General features: G+C 40.0%; 1 non-coding gene across 1 annotated transcript; it reads right to left on the bottom strand.

Annotated features, from left to right (window-relative positions):
* Window positions 1-4,086: 4,086 nt before the first annotated feature.
* On the bottom strand, window positions 4,087-4,158 carry TRNAG-GCC (transfer RNA glycine (anticodon GCC)). The gene has a single exon. It is a non-coding gene; the product is annotated as a tRNA-Gly (tRNA).
* Window positions 4,159-6,145: the final 1,987 nt, after the last annotated feature.

Consider the following 6,145-nt stretch of genomic DNA (forward strand, 5'->3'; position numbering starts at 1 on the left):
AGCAGTATTTCCCCCTTATATCTATTTCTCAAACATTTTTTCCCTAATTAACATAGCATAGTTCTCAACCCCAAAATGTGAAACTGACTCTGGTAAATTATGCCAAAACGCCTGTCCGTTGGATTGAACCAGATCGCATTCATAGATTAATTTAAGATGGATGGGTATCTTACGCATAGCATTTCAAAGTCGTAAGGAAAAAATAAAGTATCAATTTGAAATACTAGTCCAAAAGCATGTGGTAAGACTACCTTATTTACACACCCAACATACGATTCCCGGGACCGTGCTGTATTCTTGAATTATTCTTAAGCCACGGAAGCCATAGAATATTCTGATTAATACCCGGTCTCATAAGGGAAGCCAGATTTTGCATGGGCTGGCTCACATCAGACCTAAACCCATAAGATTTAGTAACAGATCTTGCAAGAAAAGAGTGCTATGCCTTCACTGACTTCTGCAGGCGTTTCATTTCACTTTTCAGTTGAAAACAGCTGGGGTAGCAGGTGGCTGAGTAGGACGCATGCAACGGTGGAAAATATCAACTCTAATTTTTCCTAAATAAAACAAATAATAGGAGATATGACAGATCCCAGCTTCCACGGTGTAGAGAAACCACTTAAGAGGATTGAAAAAGGCATGCTATAACGTAATTCCTTAGCTTATAAAGCTGATTTTGTCTTGTTAACAGAATCTGATTCAAAATTAATAAGTATTATTTTTCTCCCCACAACTAAACAAAACTCCATTAATGGCTCATACAGCTTAAAAAGTAAAAAACAAATAATCCAATCTAAAATGGGCAGAAGATCTAAACAAGCAGTTCTCCAAGGAAGACATACGAATGACCAATAGGCGTGAAAAAATGCTCAATATCACTAATTATCAGAGAAATGCAAATCAAAACTACAATGAGGTATCACCTCACACCAGTCAGAATGGCCATCATTCAAAAATCCACAAATGACAAATGCTGGAGAGGCTGTGGAGAAAGGGGAACCCTCCTACACTGCTGGTGGGAATGCAGTTTGGTGCAGCCATTGTGGAAAACAGTATGGAGATTCCTCAGAAGACTAGGAATAGACTTACCATATGACCCAGGGATCTGCTCCTGGACACATATCCAGAAGGAACCCTACTTCAGGATGACACCTGCACCCCAATGTTCATAGCAGCAGTATTTACAATAGCCAAGACATGGAAACAGCCTAAATGCCCATTAACAGATGACTGGATAGAGAAGAGGTGGTATATTTATGCAATGGAATACTACTCAGCCATAAAAATAATAGAATAATGCCATTTGCAGCCACATGGATGGACCTGGAGGTCATTATTCTAAATGAAGTAAGCCAGAAAGAGCAGGAAAAATACCATATGCTATCACTTATATGTGGAATCTAAAAATAAAAAGGACAAATGAACTTATTTACAAAACAGAAACAGACTCACAGACAGAGAAAACAAACTTATGGTTACGAGCCAGGGAAGGTGGTGGGAGTGGATAAATTGGGAGTCTGAGATTTGCAGATACTAACTACTATATATAAAATAGACAAACAACAAGTTTATAGCATACAGCACAGGGAACTATATTCAATATCATGTAGCAACTTATGGTTAAAAATATGAAAACGAATATATGTATGTTCCTATATGTCTGAAGTATTTGTGCTGTACAGCAGAAATTGACACAAGATTGTAAACTTCAATTAAAATATATTGGAAAAAAGTCCATTAATGGAATAGTATATATTGAAAGCATGAATGGTTTTATTTTATATGTGGCTAGAACTAGGTCTCCAGATGTTTTTCCTAATCTGCTGCAACTTTATGCCCCCTTTATACCCCCAGGAAACAAAAAAGGGTGTGTGTGGGGTGGAGGGAATAAATAATTAAATAGAACTAACACATTTAGCAATGGTGTGGTTTTCATCTCAAGCAAGAGCTTCATCAATTCCCAGAAAGATACTCGATTTGGTGAGTTTCAAGAGGTAATTTCTTCTGGTCCCCACATTACAAAAATATTTATTTAAAGTCCACACACACACACACACACACACACTCTCTCTCTCTCTCTGTCTCTCTCTCTCACATGAGAAGAAAGCTCATAATTACAGTGGGAGTCTTCCAACATACATCTTTCTAGATTGACTATTTCATTTTCAGGTAAATAATATATTATGAATTATTAAGCCTCACTGTGATACAAAGATGGTTAATGAGTATCTTCTGTTTGCTTTTTTTTGCTGAAGCATGTGTTTCCTGATGTCGAATTAAAGGAAGCTGGGAGGAGGGAAACTCAGTTCGTGGATAATTTTAGAATATATTGTAGCAACATTTCAGCAAAAGTTAACTTCTTGTAACTTCTTTTTTTTCAAAATTTCTTTTGAAGTGGAGGCAGTTTACAATGTGTCAGTTTCTGGTGCACAGCACAACGCTTCAGTCATATAGGAACATACATATGTTTGTTTTCCTATTCTTTTTCACCGTAAGTGACTGTAAGACATTGCATGTAGTTCCCTCTGGTCTACAGTATAAACTTGCTGTTTATCAGATTTTTTGAGAATCCTTCTGTATTGCGGAACGAGAGACACTCTGCCAGAGTTCAGTAGGTGTTCTGTGAGACTCAATAGCTGTGTACATGTAATTCTTGGTGTCTTTGTGGGAGAGGGTGAGCTCTGAGTCTCTCTACTCCGCCCTCTTGGCTCAACCCCCTCGCAACTTCTAAAGACCCCCACATAGTGAAGGCACACGTATTTCTGTGCTCAGGTCACTGAGGTCAGAGGGAGTCCAGGGGACTACAGAGCGGGTCTGCTCTTGAGTATTCTGTATCTCTAAGCATTTCGGCATCAGATGCACACGGATATCTCCAGGTCACTTGCATGCCTGCCATCCGCATATTTCCCTTCTAGGGGCACCCGGTCCAAGTGTGCTTTCTGTCAACCAGCGGGAACGATGGGCTTGCTCTTGGTCCAATGTCAAGGCAACAGTGGCGCCGTATGCCACTGTCTCAGCATCCCAATAAATCTCTTTCCCCTTCCCTTTCTGTTTTGCTCCCTCTCATTTCGCTCTTTCTCTCAAAACCCACATTGTCTCTGGAGGCTGAGTATTTTTTTTCCCCTCTTCTCCACCTTTTCTTTGGTCATCGGTCCCTCTGTCCTTTTTTCCACCCCCTGTCCTGGGTCAGCAATGTCATGGCTTTGTGAAGTGCTGTTTGTAAGGACGACAAAGATAAATTGAGAAAGGTAATACACACATTTATTGTGAAGTCGCCCCCTGGGCCGGGGACGTACAGAAGTCCCATAACGCATGTCGGTATGCAACTGAATGCTAAAAAGTATCAAGTCAGTTCATGCAGTTGGAAAAAGAAGACTGTAACTTCTTACTGACAATGTTGAGAACATACCTCTTTCATTTTCAGACCGACGTGTACTTCACAAGCAAACGCCTTCCTTGAGCTAAGACTGTATCTTTGACTTTTAGTTTTAATGTTTTTGCTTTGTTTTGTATTGGAGGGCGCAGGACGATCTCAGGGAAGAAACTCAGTGACGCTGAAGTGTAAATGTGCACCATTTTAGTGGAAACTTCCATACTCTCGACGCTAAAATTACTGCTTTACCAGATGTCAAGTCTTTTTTTCCAGTAATTATCCATCACGCTGACAACTTTCTGAATAAATGCAAGAACATATTTATAAAATCTCTCTTTGTAATTTTTGTTCTGTTTACAGCGCCCCCCCGCCCCGGCACTGATTTGGACCCATTTCAAGGGCACTTCCTCCACGTCTCCCATCCTAGCTCTGCTGTTTTGTTGTCATTTTTGGAACGGTAGCTTGGTTGTTAAACTAGACCATACACTTGTGAATTACTGGTAAGACACTGACACTTCATCTTAGCCTTTTAGGCCTGGCGAGTTTTTAGCGACATCACTGATACGACTTCGAGTACTGGTAAAACTGACAATATATGTGAACCACTGTAGAGAAATGCAGAATGACTTCTTATGGATTAGTTTAAAGGCAATATTTTATTTTATTTTATTTTTGTAGGGGGAGGTAATTAGGTTTATTTATTTATATTTAAAGGAGGGAACTGGGAATTGAACCCAGGACCTCGTGCATGGCAGGCATGAACTCTACCACTGAGCTATACCCTCCCCTCAAAGGTTTTTTTTTTTTAAAATTAATTTATTTATCTTTGGAGGAGGTACTGGGGATTGAACCTGGAACCTCTTGCACGCTAAGCATGCACTCTACCACTTGAGCTACACCCTCCCCAAAGGCAATATTTTAAAGAGAATTATTTTATCCTCCCTGCTGGGTCATAAGGCATGGGTATTCTGTATGTCTGCCTTCTCTTAGGCCTTTTTAGCTGATGGGGAAGAGTCTTTGTGACAATGACCCAGATGTAAATATTCCTGACCCCTGTCACCAACACCTACCCTACTTTTCATTCCTCTCTCTTGTCTTTTGTGCCAGAGTCACTGGGATATTTTAGGATCATATTAAATTGTGGATGCAAAGCATTGAACATTTTTACACTAATGATCACATATGGCTACTGGAGAAAAGTTACTAGGCAAAAATACACAAAACAACACATACTATAAAAATCACCTTGAATGAGGCACAGAGTAACCACTTTTAGGGAGCTGTTGTTGGATCTTCTTACATTTCCTGTAACTTTAAACAGTCACGCAAAAATGGGACGTGTTGTGCATGTCATGTGAGTAATTCTTGCTTTCCCTTCAGTGTTGCATGCTGGGCTGTCCTCTGTTCCCTGACATCACCGTTTTTAATGGCCAAGTTAATCCTGGGTTTGGTGTCCAGGATGTTTCCACCATGTCCTGATGGTTGTACTCAAGGTTGTTACCCAGGTGGTAAACGGACCACGCCTACCAGCTACTCTCTGTGACGCCACATAGCTGGAAATCAGAATGCCCTGCGATGCTCATGGGAACACGTGATTTATGAAATCCTCAGCAGAGGAAGCACGAAAGAAGCAGATTAAAGAAGGAATCAAAATCCAAGGTGCGTGATCTGAATTCTGCATGAACAAGTCCAAACACTGCCAAATGATATTTGATTCCCTCAATAATTACATGTCTAGAAGATTCAATCTCAAGTACACAGTCATCCCTCGGTATTGGTGGAGGGTTAGTTCCAGAATCCTCCCCTCAAATGCCAAAATCAGGAGATGTTCAAGTCCCACAGGGGGCTCTCTAAATCCATGGTTCCACATATGTGGATTCAACCAACCACGGATCCTGTACCACTGTGGTATATATTGAAAAAAATCTGAGTGTAAGTGGATTCCTGCATTTCAAACCTCTGTTGTTCATGAGTCACCTGTCTGTCTATCTGTCTATCTAAGTATCTATCTATCTATACACATATATACACACAAATACATATACGTATTTATAAGTTTTTATGTATACAGTCATATAAAATATATATGCACTTATATATCTAAATCCTTCTCTAGATATTGTATTTAATGTCACCCCAGCCCAAAAAGTCAGAGTGACTATAGGGAACAGTATTTCCTCAATAGCCAAGTTGATCTAGTTAATATCTATTACCCTTTTACTATGTGCCAGGCATTTACTTCCTACGGTAAATAATTTCATAGTCTTTGAGAAATCAACAGGGTGCCATATTATCATCATTCCTCCTTTTAGAGTCAAGGAGATGGAGGTTGCATCAAAGATACATTTGCCCAGGGCTAGCTGAGTTGCTGATAGCTCGTAATCTGATTTCCAAACCAGCATTCCTCGGCACAGTCTTGACATTGCCAAAGAAAGAAACACAAGGAAGTAGAGATGCCTTGGAAGTTTCCATTCAATTCAAGTTGCCTCTGCACATTGTTTCACCCTGTGCCACGGTGGCTGATGTATAGCGGCAATCCGCAGTCGAAACGTATCATCAAATGACGTTCTTTACGATATAGAAATAACCTACGAAGCATCATTGTATCAGGCAGGTTCCGTGAAACTCACGTGTATTTTGCCTTCCAGGGTACCTACAGGTCATATTTGGACCTTCATTTTATTCTCTAGATTTTTTTTTTTTTTGCACACTTGACCTGATTTAGGTCAACCTAAATCAAGAGATTCTCTCAAATAATTAGGACTGACATGC

Source organism: Vicugna pacos, chromosome X (genome assembly GCF_048564905.1).
Source record: "Vicugna pacos chromosome X, VicPac4, whole genome shotgun sequence".
Lineage (NCBI taxonomy): Eukaryota > Metazoa > Chordata > Mammalia > Artiodactyla > Camelidae > Vicugna > Vicugna pacos.